The 15,404-nt window shown below is 43.8% G+C and overlaps 1 protein-coding gene across 6 annotated transcripts in view; it reads right to left on the bottom strand.

The window, feature by feature from the left end:
* Positions 1-15,404, bottom strand: part of ENOPH1 (enolase-phosphatase 1) — a 111,804-nt gene that overhangs the window by 51,516 nt on the left and 44,884 nt on the right. Inside the window, exon 1 of one of the 6 annotated variants that reach the window (XM_073597894.1) lies at positions 12,737-12,755. The exons of the other annotated variants lie outside the window; for them this stretch is intronic. The gene's annotated coding sequence lies outside the window, so the exon portion shown is untranslated. Of the gene's footprint in view, positions 1-12,736; positions 12,756-15,404 lie in introns of those variants that run through there. 6 annotated transcript variants of the gene reach the window in all.

Genomic DNA, 15,404 nt, shown 5'->3' on the forward strand with positions numbered 1-15,404 from the left:
TAACTGAGGTCTGCATACGTTAAAAAAAAAACAACAAAAAAAATATCAATAGTCCTTGACATTTTATTAATAACACATGAATTCATTATATACACATGTAAAATTACACTTTTCTATAGGTAAAATCAGAATAACAGAAGATTCTTTTTAATCTAATGCATATTACCATTTTTGTGCCTCTGTATAAGCCAGTCAGCGTATGGCGGGGCTGCCCCAAAGGCCTTGGCTTTCTTTGTTTAAATACAATGGCTAGGACTAGGGAATTTATATGCTAAGTAAAAAAAAGGCCCAAGGGATCCTTTATATTCAATGGCTCCCGATCCTCAGGAACATTCTTAAACCATATTATTTTACAAGGTTTGCATACTAATTTAATGGCCTTGTGGGAGACCAAATCATAGGCTAATTTCAATGTACCTTCAACAGAAAGCAAACAATTAGGTTTGCCATGTTTGTAAATTCAACTGCAAATGTACAATTAACCAAAACCAGAGGGAATCAAAACATACACTTTCGTTTGGTATGTTTGCCAGCTTTGGATAAGAAATAATTGCTTTATTACCAGGAGATCTTTTATACATGTTGGAGTAATAAAAGTCTGATGTATGATCTTATGCCTCCTTTCACTAAAAACAATTTTGGGATCTTCAGTCCACTGTTAAATCACATGAGGTCAACAGGTCATCTATTTATCACTACGAATATTGGTAATACAATTCCATCCCATTGTAAGTGGAAGTCATTTACATGAGACAGATGGTGGCTGTGTCTTCTTGCTCATACACTTCCCCCTTTGTTACCATTTTGTAACTAAAAGGCTGCATTTCAATAAAGGGAAAACAGAAAGTCACACCAAGCTTAAAGAACAAACAGGAGGTGATTTAATTTGTGACACTTTTCTGGAGGTGTGTATGCAGTCGGAGGTACATGAATTTGTCCAACATTTGTCACAGTACCACGAGACAGATTTATAAAAAGCATCTAGGACACTCCTTGTGAATTCCAGGGACTATGTTCTATGACATTACTCACTCAATCCAATACCTACATTTCGGTCGGGTCTGGACAGCACTTGATTATCTATGGTGCCTGGAGTGACCACAATAGATGTTCTCAAGAAACTTTCCATAGAAGAAAACAGCTGCCCCAGCTGGAAATTTAGTAAATGTTTGGCCTACACTGCTGTGTTAGGTTGGCCATAGACAGTTCAAATCTTGCTGAACCGGCCGAGATTCGAACCAAGTGTGGGCAGGCTGAATGTACCAAGTTGATCGATCGGCATGCCAGATTCACTTGCGATTATTGCTAGCAGCTGCTAGCAATAATCACTGTCTTCTCCTAGCGGGGACAGCTTCCCCAGCCCATTGGGGGCAGACAACGGCTCAGCGGGAGGAATTCCCCTGTTAGCACTGTCTGTTGATGGGGGAATTGTGCAAATTTTGCACAGTCTATGACCTGCCTTAGATTTAGGACTACACAAATAGGGAAGGGATAAGTTCACCTTTACAAAAAATAAATAAAAGCATATTTTTTGCAGGTAAAAAAAAAAAAACTGAGTTAGACTTACCGGTAACTCCTTTTCTGAGAGTCTTCCAGGACAGCCCATGAAACCTTGGGCTCCTCCTACCAGGACAGGAAACACGTCACCCCCACCAGATAAAAGGGCGGTCCTCCTGGCCCATGTCAGTATTCTCAAGAACCGTAGGACCCTGCAAAACATATGCATAATACACATAACTTCAGACAATACCAGGTGGGAATCCGGCTGTCCTGGAAGACTCTCAGAAAAGGAGTTACCGGTAAGTCTAACTCAGCTTTTCTCCAAGCGTCTTCCAGGACAGCCCATGAGACGATGAACCAGAACTTACCAGTCTAGGGAGGGACAACTGCCTGAAGGACCTTACGACCAAACGCCTGCTCCTGAGCTGATAGGAGATCCAGGCGATAATGTTTAATGAAGGTCGAGTAACTGGACCAAGTGGCAGCCCTGCAAATTTGTTCCGGTGAGGCACCAGCCCTCTCAGCCCAAGACGTAGACAAGGCTCTAGTTGAGTGCGCAGTAACAAAAGGTGTAGGGACCTCCCTAATTTTGTAAGCTTCCAAGATGGCTTGCTTTATCCATCTAGCCAATGTGGCTTTAGATGCACTATTCCCCTTGTGAACTCCAGAAAAGAGGACAAACAAGGCATCAGTTTTCCTAAAGGTCTTCGTGACCTCAAGACAGACCAAGAGAATCCTTCTTACATCTAGAAAACTAAATTTTCTTTCTAAGTCGCCCTGTGGTGAACTACAAAAGGTTGGCAATACAATGTTCTGAGATCGGTGGAATGTACTTGCCACCTTAGGCAAAAAACCTGGATCGGTTCGTAACACAACTCGATCCTCAAAAATCGTGAGGAAGGCTCCCTAACTGATAGGGCCTGCAACTCACTTACCCTACGAGCTGAGGTAACAGCTATAAGGAACACAGTTTTTAATGTAAGTAACTTAACTGACATACTTTCCAGAGGTTCAAACGGAAATTCTACCAGAGTTTGAAGTACTAGGGACAGATCCCACGTTGGACAACTTCTCACTACTACTGGTCTGGCCCTAGAGATAGATTTGAAAAATCTGGCTATAGTGGGATTTTCCAGGAGAGAAAACTGGAGGAACACACTAATAGCTGCCGCCTGTACCTTTAAGGTACTAACAGAAAGACCTTTGTCGACACCCTCTTGGAAAAATTCCAAAATAGACGGAATATCATGAGCTAATCTATCATTTTCAGATAACCATGAGTTAAACCTTTTCCAAACCTTGGAATATATGGCTCTAGTAACTGGCTTCCTGCAATTAACGAGAGTCCTGACTACTTTGTCAGAGAACCCTTGGGTGCTCAGTATCTTTTCTTCAGATACCAGGCCGTCAAGTTTAAGGAAACCACCTGAGGGTGTGATACTGGACCCTGCAATAATAGGTCTTCCCTTTTCGGAAGACTCCACGGAGGCTCTGAAACCAGAGACTGTAGCAGGGAAAACCATGACCTCTTGGGCCAAAACGGGGCAATTAGAATTAGATCTGTCTCTTCCAGCCGAAACTTCCGGAGGACTTCTGGAATCAGCCTGATTGGCGGAAAGGCATAACATAGGCCTGGAGGCCACGGGTTTGCCAGAGCATCGATCCCCAAGGCTTGGTCTGCCGGGTTCATGGAAAAGAATATCTCCGTCTTGCGGTTGTTTCGGTTTGCGAACAAATCCGCTACCGGATAACCCCATCTCTTGGTGAGGTCTGCAAAGACTTCGGGATGAAGGGACCAGTTGTCTCGGTCTATCCTGTGACGGCTGAGATAATCTGCCAGGCAATTGTTTTTCCCCTTCAGGTGTACAGCAGAAAAGGAGGCTAGATTCCCCTCTGCCCATGAAAGGATCTCCTGGGCAATGGACTGAAGCCTCCGGCTTCTCGTGCCTCCCTGCTTGCTGATATACGCGACTGTCGCTATATTGTCTGACAGGATTTGGAGGTTGTGACCCCTGACCTCCATCTGAAAAGACTGGAGGGCTCTCTGGACTGCAAGCAGCTCTCTTTGATTGGATGAGGCCCTTGCCTCCTCTGGGGACCACTCTCCTTGTGCTACTGCATTGCTGAGGTGGGCCCCCCATCCCCAGGAACTCGCATCCGTGGTAATCCTTCGGGAAATGGGAAAGGACCATGGGAGACCTCCTGCTAGGTGCTGACCAGCTCTCCACCACCACAGGCTTCTTTTTATCTTGTCGGGAAGCCAGATCCTTGACTCCAGGGACCTTACCTCCCCGTCCCAGTTTCTTAAAAGAAACCCTTGTAACGGACGCTGACGGAGTCTCGCCCATGGTACTGCGGGAAAACATGAGGTCATAAGACCCACTGCCCTCGACACCTGTCTCAGAGAGACCGACTGGTTGGTCTGCAATGTTGACATAGTCTGGAACACTTTGGTAATCTTCTCCTGAGGAAGAAAAACTCTTTGGTTCACGGAGCAAAAATCGTAACCCAGATAAGTTACTTTCTGGGCCGGAATCAAGGAAGATTTTTCTTTGTTTATTAGCCAGCCTAGGGACTGTAAGAAGTCCTGTACAGCCTGGAGATCTTCCAACAGCCTTTGGTATGATTTTGCCACTATCAGGAGGTCGTCTAAGTAAGGGATAACCGTTATTGCCTTTAATCTTAGAGGAGCCAGCACTTCCCCCAACACCTTCGTAAAGATGCGTGGGGCTGAGGAAAGACCGAAGGGGAGGGCCTGAAATTGAAAATGTCGGGTCCCCATACCCGTCTTCACTGCCAATCTCAAAAACTTTTGGAAGGCTGGATGGATAGGGATGTGAAGATAAGCATCCCTTAAGTCCAACGTGGCCACAAAGCAGTTTGGGTATAGTAGGTTTTTGATTGTAAAAACCGTCTCCATACGGAAATGCTTGTATCTGATGGACTTGTTTAAGGTCCGGAGATTCAGGATAAGTCGAAACTTTCCTGCCGGCTTTCTGACCACAAATACATGGGAATAGAATCCCTTGCCCCACTCCGATCGAGGAACAGAAATCAGGACTTTTTGATCTAATAAGTCTCCGATCTGGAGACCCAGAGCCCTCGCTTTCTCCCGATCTTGTGGAGGAAATGTGACCAACAAACGTTCTGGTGGTTGGTGAACAAACTCCAGCCTGTACCCGTTGGTCACTAGGTCCAGGACGAAGGGGCTCAGAGTGACTGCTGCCCACTGTGGGATGAAGGCCCTCAATCTCCCTCCCACTGGGGAACACAAGTCACTGCGGCTTCGCGGGCTGTTGAGGAGGGTTAAATAGCACTCCCCCTTTGGCTCTGCCTTTGTGCCCAGTCCAATGCTTTTTCGGCCTGCTGTCCTTTTCTCTAGGACTCTGTTGCCTGTTTTGGCCACGAAAAAAATTTTCTGGCTGTCTGAACTCTCTTTTTCTCTGGAAACGCCTTTTTCTTATCAGCCGTGCGTTCCAGTGCCTCCTGTAGACCTGGGCCAAATAAATGATCACCAGTTAAAGGAAGGCCACAAAGGCGCAACTTGGAGGCCGAGTCCCCTGACCAGGTCTTAAGCCAAAGGCTTCTCCTGGCCGAGTTCACTAGAGCCGAAGTCCTGGCTGACATTCTTACCGACTCAGCGGAAGAATCTGCCAAAAAACCCACTGCCTGAAATAGGAGAGGAAAAGACTTTAAAATTTGCTCTCTGGAGGTACCTGCTGACAGATGTGATTGAATCTGAGTCAACCAAACCTCCAGATTTCTGGCCACACAAGTGGAAGCCAAAGCTGGTTTCAGGTTTCCAACTGCTGAGTCCCAGGCTCTGTGGAGAAGGATATCCCCCCTCTTGTCCATCGGATCCTTAAGCGTACCAATATCATCAAACGCCAGGTCCGAGTTTTTTGAAACTTTTGAAAGAGGTGCGTCTAACTTGGGATTCTTATTCCATGGCTGCGCAGTGTCCTCATCAAAAGGAAACCTCCTTTTTAGGTTACTAGAGAAGAATGGTTTTCTCTCAGGATTATCCCATTCCAGTTTAATAGTATCAACCAAAGAACTATGAACTGGAAACACTCTTGATTTTCTCTTATGTAATCCTTTATACATGAGATCATGTTTGGATAACTGAACCTCTTCCTCTTTTAATTCAAGGGTAGTATAGATAGCCTTTAATAAGTCATCTACATCCTCAACAGATCACTTAAATCTTGAGCCTCGAGTGGATTCTCTATCTCTGGGCTCTGTATCTGACCCTGATTCTTCCAGAGAGGAACGGGTAGATCTGACCTCAGCCTCAGAGTCTTCACTTTCTGCCTGCTGCGGAGTGCTTACTGACGCCTTCAGTGAAGACGGACTCTCTGCTGGAGTCTGGAGCTTGTCAATAAGCGTTCTAAAGGAACTGAAGGTGGACGCAAGCTCATCCCTAACAGAAGTAAGCATCTTCTGGCAAGAGGCAACCGGGTCATCCTTTACTAGGCCTTCTATACAAGTGCGACAAACTGCTTTGCTCCATGAGGAGCTCAATTTGTTTGCGCAAACCGCACATTTCCTTTTAAGTGGCTGCGCTTGGGCCTTGTCCTGAGTCTTGGTCTGCAAGACAAAATAAATGACCCACAATGTAATTAAAGCCACATAATCACTCCGTAACACCACGTGTAGGAGGGAGGAAATGTGTCCCCTTACACCCACTACTACAGAGGGGGGAGGGGGAGGGAACACTCACAGGGATAGTAAGGTGGTGACAGAACACCTCAGGCTTACCTGTGAGGTGCTGGTGTTGGGAACTGCATCCGCTGCCTGTGCAGGTACTGCAGGAGGATCCATTCTGCCCCTCTTGGTCATCCACAGCCTGGCTGCTTAACACCAAGAAACACCAGCAGCCAGCGTTCTCTGTTCGCGCCGTTTATGAAGACTGGAACCTCGTCTCCGGCGCCCGATGATGATGTCATATGCCCCGGAAGTAACCCTCTCCAGGCACTTCCTGTGAGCCAGCTTGGAGCGCAATAGCTCCGCCCCCTCGAGCGCTGCGGCTTCCTCCATTCCTTGCTCAGATCAGCCAGGCTGTCGGCAGGGAAGGACAACCGAAGCTCAGCTGAGCTAGAGTGCAATGCACTGCGCTAGGGGCACGACCTCACACCGGTCCTGGCCCTCTCCAGGCACTGAGGACAGAGAACAGCAACACAGCCAACCTCCCCAGCGGTGTGCTGCTTCTGGCAGAGGAAGAGGTAAGTGATATGCCCCAGAAAAAAGCCATACAAAGCCCCTGCTTATAAGGCTTATGGGAGCAGGTTCCATGAACATGTTACCCCCCGTCCGGAGGAAACACAAATAACTGACATGGGCCTGGAGGACCGCCCTTTTATCTGGTGGGGGTGACGTGTTTCCTGTCCTGGTAGGAGGAGCCCAAGGTCTCATGGGCTGTCCTGGAAGACGCTTGGAGAAAATATGCATTTTTTTTTGTTAGGAACCTGTAAAGCTTTGCACCCACAATAAGCAGATTGTGGGTGTAATGCCCTCGATATGAGCAAGCAGCTACTGAATGACAGAGAGATCAATGGGCTGTGACTTGTCATGCGACTTTATATGTCCAAAGTTGCATGACAAGTTGCACTAGTGGAAACGGAGCCTTACTGTCTTCAGCTTCAAAGATAACCTATACTAAAGGAAGGAAAAAGGAGATAATGCTGACCTTTTTTTTCTAAAAATGTATATAATTTTATTTTCAAGATTAAAGATGATACTGCTTCATGGTGGCAGCATCTGTACATAATTTCAGATCCATGGGAACAAAAGATAATTTACACAGTAGCTGAGCGACTTTCATTCTAGCCCTGTGGCTCTGAGCTCTTGGATATTCATTCCACCTGGGATACTGTCAGTATGGAGTATGTATATGCTCACAATATTTAAATGGGATGCCCTTCAAATACTCCATTTTCTACCCACAATCTGAAACTCATACTACTATGTTAATTGGCTGCTTTTCAATTTAATTTCATTATGTGCGATTCAGTGGCGGCCGGTTCATTAGGGGCGCAGTCACCCCCCCCGCGTATCCACACTGATCCTCCTCCCGGCCAGGAAGCGGGCTTTGAGTCCCGTCCCCCGATTGGCTGAAAGGACAGGCGATCCTATTGGACGCATAGGAGGATGAGAAGCACGGTGGAAGCCGCCGTGATGCAGGAGAGGACACAGGAGCCGCTGCCTGCCCGCAACCTAGATGGGGTAAGGGCCGGGCCGAATGACTGACCAACTGGGGGGTGCGGGTGACCCGACCGCCCAACCTACCTAGAACCTTGTGTAAAAACAAGAGATGGTCACACAAAAAAAAAAAAAAAAAATCTCCTGTGTCTGTGGGGATCAATTCACTAATGTTTATCGCATGAGATATTGATATCACGTGACCTATTTGCAGAAATTTAAGAGCCAATTATTTATTTTTTTGTATGTATTTCATGGTACAGGCATTTAATATGTTAGGAATATACAACAATCAGAGGGCTCTGCATTGGCAAGTAAGTGAAAAGAAAACAATGTATCAGTGTGAAAATGCTATGTGGTTAGCTCAGCAGTAAAAATAATTTGTAACATTAAAGCAGATTATTCTATTTAACCACTTCGCTTACGCCTCCTTCCTGCCCAGGCCAATCTTCAGCTTTCAGCGATGTCACACTTTGAATGACAAATGCGTAGTCATGTAACACTATACAAATATGACATTTTTATCATTTTTTTTAAGACAGAAAGAGGTTTCTTTTGGTGATATTTAATCACCACTGGGTTTTTTTTTCTAAACAAATGAAAAAAGGCCAATAAAATTTTTCGTGCTTCTGTTACAAAATTTTGCAAATAAGTAATTTTTCTTCTTTACTGATGGGCACTGATGAGGCTCCACTAATAATCAGGGCACTGATGATCAGTCCCAATGTGCCCTGTCAGCCATTCCACTAATCGGCTCTTCTTTCCTCACACAGTGACAGCGCATGAGGAAAGGAATGCTGATAACCAGCAACTTTGTTTACATGTAATCAGCTGTGATTGGACACAGCTGACCACAGGTTAAGGGCCGTTGTAATTGGCCATTTTCCTCGATCTGTGATCAGCTGTGTCCAAAGGAGACATTGATCACAAAGGGGTGCGGGAGGTGTGTTCTGGGAGGATGTCCAAGGACGTCCACCCAGAACAAAAGAGCTGCACTGTAGCCATCTTTCAGCTATGACCCAGTAATAAAGTGGTTAAGGCCCCTTTTATACAGGTCAAATTCCATTCTGACCAGCTCACAGATCCCCTGCTGATCAGAGAAGAGTGGGCAGATGACACATCCATGTCTGCTCAGTTTCTGCAGAGCAGACACAGACAGAGCCTGCTCTGCTCTATGGGCAGCTAAGAGTAAACGGACTCTGATGTCCGTTTACAACTGACTGCCCTCCAATCAGATTCACCTAAATGGAAGAGGACAGATCTCCTTAATTTTTTTTCTTTTTTTTTTTTAGATGACTGGATCGGGCCTAGGGTTGCCACCTGTTCAGGATTCACCTTGATATTCTGGGTTTTGAATCATGTGTCCGGGTTTCAGTCCACCTGAAACCCGAACCCATTATTCAGACAGGAATGTGGCTTGGAACAGGGCTTGACAGGTAGGTTAGGGGGCACTATGTGGGCCACATTACTATTTTCTTTGGAGTGCCCAAAGGTGTCCCAGGTCTGTTACAATCCTATAGTGTATACTAAAACAAAAAAAAATGTACTGTGCGCCGCTAAAGTGTTCGGGTTTGGCTTAAAGATAAAGTGGCAACCTAAACGGGTCCGAAAGTAGCCCTTTTACACCTGCTCGTCCATAGGACATGCCTAGACCTTTCAATCAGGACCACCAGAAAAGCTGAAAGGCGGATCTAAAACGATATTCCTGTGTGAAAGGGGCCTTATGTTTTCACAATTCTTAGTGTGTCTTCATTGACTTCATTTTGGCGCAGTGTTATAGCGATTTAAAAAAAAAAATTTGAGATAAAAAACACTAAATGAAAGCAGTATCAAACCAAAAACCAAAAATGTAATAAAATTGCAGCTTATCAATCATTAGAGGTGGTGGCTGCATTCATTTCCTTTTTCCCCTCTGTTTTCACCTGGTGATTTGGCCAGTTTAGAGTACCCCTACTCTGGATAAAGAAGTAAGAGAAACACTTAGTTAGCAGCATTGTTAGTCTGGGGGGAGGGGAGTGTTAGATATACTAGCCGATTTAGATACACTAACAAATTTACTCCAGCTCACACTTTATAAGCAGTTACAACAAACAGTTTTGTTCCTTTTTGGGATAAAGTTTTTATATAAAGGTTGATCATTGTAAGCACTCCTGTCAGTAGTAAATGGTTTGTCGCAACCCTCTAACTGGTACATCTGTAGGATAGCTTGCTCTGCTGAAATGCAACAGATTTACAGGCTGGATCACCAGGCAAATATAAAAGACAGAAGAAAACAGAGGAAAAACGCCTTAAAAAAAATAAATAAAAAGATAGAGAAAGAAATCTCTCCTCAGAAAATTGGGACTTTTTAGGCTCAAGGAATGTGCAACGGTCAGGAATAATAGTATTAAATATATTGTATTTATTGGTATAACAAAAATATTTCAAAGAAATTAACAGTATAAAACATACATAAAAAAAGACATGAAAAATGTGGTCTGTGGCCACAAGGCAAAAAAAAAAAACCTAACTGTGAGTACAAATGTTGTATAGAAACTAATCGCCAACACGTTTCAGAGTTTTAAAAGCTCCTTCTTCAGGGAAGGTTTTAACAATCGTACATATGATCTATAAAACAAAACATTCATTAGAGCAGTCATCATTCACATATGCATGACATGGCCTGGGTGGGACAAGGATAAGGGTACTTACAATGCCTTGATGAAAATTGTCAACACACAGCCAGCAATGGGATAAAAACAGCGGAAGTCAGTCAATGAAAGGTGGTGAGTATATGAAGCAAAGGAAAAAGACAGAAAGTCCTCCCCAGCCTTCAGGGTGAATCAAGGGGGGTGAGCTGGGATCACCTGGCATGGACGAAGAGGGAAAGGGGCATATATAAGGTTCTATATGAATCTAAAAGTAAAAAAAAGAAAAAAAAAGGCTATATAGGATTGATGTTCCATAAGGATCTCTTTAAAATATCTAAATGCTATCCCATAGACTAAGGGGTTTTTCATCTTTAATAGGTAATTTACCATGTAGCCTCCCTGGCAGTCTGATTATGTCAGATTTTTTCATCTCAAAAGCGGTACGTTGTTTTGCATATAAATTTGGCGTTTTATATTGTAGGCCTGTAATTCTTAGTAATAACACACTCATATCTGTCCAAACCTGTCTAGTAGATATCCCGGGTATGATGAAGTTTGAAACACGAAATCATAAATTATAATATAATAAATAACTATAAATAATTATAAATAATAATGAAATTCATTTCCCCACAAATCACTATCACTCAATTCTGCAAGTGATTCTAATTTACTATCACAGTGGAACCTCGGTTTGCGAGTAACGCGGTTAACGAGCGTTTTGCAAACCGAGCACCGTATTTCTAAAATTCCTAACTCGGTTTGTGAGTGTTGTCTCGCAAAACGAGCAGGATTCAGGCCAAAAGCGGTGTGCAGTACCGCTTTTGGCCTGAGGTGGGGGGCGCCGGAGCCGGGCAGAGCCGAAAGTCACCAATCTGCGCCGTTCGGAAATGCACGGAAAGGCCTGAGGACAGTTCGGCTGACCTCGGCAAACCTCGGAAAGGCTCGTGAACTGAGTCTTTCCGAGGTTTGCCGAGGTCCGCCGAAGTGTCCCTCGGGCCTTTTGCGGTCCTTTCCGAGGCTCTCCGGCGCCCCCCGCCTCTGGCTGCATGCGGTATTGCATCCCATTGAAGTCAATGCGGAACAAATTATTTATTACTTTAGATTACGAGGATACTCCTGGAACGGATTATGCTCATAATCCGAGGTTCCACTGTATTGTTTTCTAGCTGGTCTAAAACAGATTTTGACGTAGAGGGACACTTTTTGGTTGCTATGGACATTCTTCAGTTTCCAGGCAGAAAGAACAGTATATATAATATAAAACTGCAAGCAGGGCACTGGACAAAGCATTAGGGACAAAAGGGAGGTGAAATAATTATACACAGTAACGTAATCTGTAACATTACAGTGTACTGTGTGTGATATGTTTTTTGTACATTTTGAATTTGCCGCCAGGCTCTGCCCCCATGTGTCGCAAAGCTCGCAGGGAACAGAGCCCGGAACACAGACCATTGGGCGGATGATCTGACGGAGGACACAGCGGGGGGGGGGGGCATCGCAGGATCCTGGTGACAAGGTAAGTACGCTGTACCAGGATTCTGACATGCAATCCCGAGTGTGGCTCGGGGTTAACGTTTTTGGTACTGAAACTTAACCCCAAGCCACACTCTAGTATACCGCCAGGGAGGTTAATATGTGTTTTTGAGGTATGTTAAAAATACGCGCTTAGGAGGATAGAATTTGCAGCCTCCCTTAATTAGTCCCCAATGGAGACTATACAGGTATATAAAGAGAGAATAAGGGGAATGGCGCTACCCTAGTATGGCACTATGATGGGTAAAATAAAATGAATATATAAACCCCCGTGTGCTATTACCTAAAAAGTGTGTGTGAGTCTATACAAATTGTGCAGGTCTGTTGGGAGATATTTTGTGGGTATGTAAAATATGTTCAAGGGTGCAATAAAGCTTTATCAGAAGCTGAAAGGTGCATCCACCCTAATCGTGAACTCCCATTAACATGTGAACCAATTGAAATATCAAAAATCTGACCTTACCATAATGAAACAATAAGTAAAGAAAATATCCTCACATTTGAAACATATGAGCATTCCCATACAAAGTAAATAATTTCACATCTAAACCATATAAACATAGACAGTGGCTATCAGACCATATGTATAAAAACCACAGTGGTATATTGATGTATGAGTGTTCAGGTTAGTAGTTCAAATCCCTAAACGGGCAAACTAAGCTTATAGTAAAAAAGTGCTTGTCTAAAGCAAAAAAATGTGCGTGTATATAATGTTTGTTTAAATCATATAGGGTGTAATTTCATATTCCAGACCGGGACTTCCAAAAACCTTCTATGTTCAAATGTATTCCACAGCAGAAAAATCCAGTGACATCTGTGCACATTAGATCTGGTGACTCAGGTGCTCCCCCCAATGTGTCCCCACTCACCAAAAGTAGTCACCCCTTCAGGGGTAATGCTCATAGAGCGGGTAGCTGTAGGTGGATTTTCTCCTTAGGTAGCCTTATTGGTCCTCTGCACCTCCGTCAGACCGTGTCTGCGATCCAGAGCCTCCCAGCATAAGTTCTGAGTCCGGGCACCTTCGATTGTTTCACCTCACCAAAGGATCCTTTCCTCCCAGGGAAACACAAGGGACTTCCATAGTGTAATATACTTGGTTTATTTAAAAATTTTTAACATATAAAAACACTAGCAATAGGTTCCAGTAAGGCAAGGGCACGGGCGGTGGTAAGACCAGGAAGCCAGTCCGTAGCGTGCGTGCCACCTGCGTTCCAAGCCGAGCCTTCCGGGTATGACGTAAGAGCGTGGCTCCGCCTTACGCGTTTCGTCATAGGACGTTTTTAAGAACAATATGTGTTTTTGTATTACTCTTTTAGATTCATATAGCTTATTTATGAGATATATGCCCCTTTCACTCTTCGTCCATGCCAGGTGATCCCAGCTCACCCCTCTTGATTCACCCTGAAGGCTGGGGAGGCCTTTCTGTCTTTTTCCTTTGCTTTATATACTCACCACCTTTCATTGACTGACTTCTACCGTTTCCACTGTTTTTATCCCATTGCTGGCTGTGTGTTGACAATTTTCATCAAGGTATTGTAAGTACCCTTATCCTTGTCCCACTCAGTCCATGTCATGCATATGTGAATGATGACAAATGCTCTAATGAATGTTTTGTTTTATAGACCATATGTACGATTGGTAAAACCTTCCCTGAAGAAGGAGCTTTAAGGACTTTGAAACGTGTTGCCGATTGGTTTATATACAACAATTGTACTCTCATTTAGTGTTTTTTGCCTTGTGGCCACAGACCACATTTTTCATGTCTTTTGTATGTATGCTTTATACTGTTAAATGTATTTTAACCACTTCAGCCCCGGAAGATTTTACCCCCTTTCTGACCAGAGTGCTTTTTATTTGGCACTGCGTCGCTTTAACTGACAATTGCGCGGTCATGCAATGCTGTACCCAAAAGAAAATTGCGTCCTTTTTCCCCCACAAATAGAGGTTTCTTTTGGCGGTTTTTATTTTTTGCGCTATAAACAAAAAAACGAGCGACAATTTTGAAAAAATATATATTTTTTACTTTTTGCTATAATAAATATCCCAATTTTTTTTTTTTTTTTTAGAAAAAAAATAATTTCTTCATCAGTTTAGGCCAATATATATTCTTCTACATATTTTTGGTAAAAAAATAATAATAATAAAAACACAATAAGCGTATATTGATTGGTTTGCGCAAAAGTTATTTGGTCTACAAACTATGGGAAAGATGTATGCCATTTTTATTATTTATTTTACTGCAATTTTTAGCAGTATTGCGACGGACAGATCGGACACTTTTGACACATTTTTGGGACCATTGACATTTATACAGCAATCAGTGCTATAAATATGCACGGATTACTGTGTAAATGTCACTGGCAGGGAAGGGGTTAACACTAGGGGGCGATCAAGGGGTTAAATGTGTGTTGCCTCAGTGCGTTATAACTGTGTGGGGAATGTGGCTGACTAGGGGAGGAGACATATGCTTGTTCCTACTTAGTAGGAAAACACGATCTGTCTCCTCTCCCCTGAGAGCACAGGGATTTGTGTATCTACACACACAAATCCCCATGGCTCTTGTGCGCGTGATCGTGTGTGCCCGGCGGGGATGGTGCCCGTCGGCCACGTGCATCGGGTCCCCTGCTGTGCAGCGGGCGTGCGCGGGCGCCTCCGGCGATGCGCGCACCCTCTGTCAGCTCGCCTGGGCAAAGCCATACCCGTACAGGATTTCGCCCAGGAGAGCCATTCTGCAGCAGTAAAAGTACTTGAGTCGGTTGGGAAAATACTTTTTTTAATACCAATAAATACAATATATTTATTATGATTATGTCTGACCTTTGCACATTCCTTGAGCCTAAAAAGTCCCAATTTTTCTGAGGGGAGAATTTTTTTTCTTTTTCTTGTATAGGGATGTGGCCTTTTTAAGCAGAAACATACAGCCTATTACAAAAAAAAAAAAAAAAGAAGACCGATGCAGCCAACACATCTAAATGATTGGTAAGCTGCAATACCCTTATATGTTTGGTTTGGGGTTTGATACTTAAAGTATATCTAAAGGCAAACGTTTTTTTTATCTTTGGATAGAGTGGAGAGGTATTAGAATATTAGAATAGAATTTACCCTCTATGCTTGTCCTGTTTACTGTTATCACTGAAAGTGAATGTAAAAGAAAATGCCAAATTTTGAGTTGTCCCCAGTAACAGAGGGAAAGTCTTTAAATAGGGACACTAGTTCTGGTGAACTAGAGGGGACCCAAACATTCCCTTAATTGGCAGAGATTTCCTCTCACTTCCTGTTGTGACCGGAAGTGAAGGGAATCTCTCCAATTGGACACTGATGGCAAAAATAAACCTTACAGGAGTTATAACCCTCCCTTCCTCTATCCAAAATGAAAAAAATAATGTTTTGCATATAGCTCTAATAAAAGTGCTGCGCAAACTGTTGGCGCTATATAAATCCTGTATAATAATAATCATAAAAGCTTTGGTAAATATAGACTATAGGTCAGCCTGGGGAGGGGTGTGTCAGAGTGAGCTCCTCTACTCAGGCTGTGGT

This window comes from Aquarana catesbeiana, linkage group LG01 (genome assembly GCF_042186555.1).
Source record: "Aquarana catesbeiana isolate 2022-GZ linkage group LG01, ASM4218655v1, whole genome shotgun sequence".
Taxonomy (NCBI): Eukaryota; Metazoa; Chordata; class Amphibia; order Anura; family Ranidae; genus Aquarana; species Aquarana catesbeiana.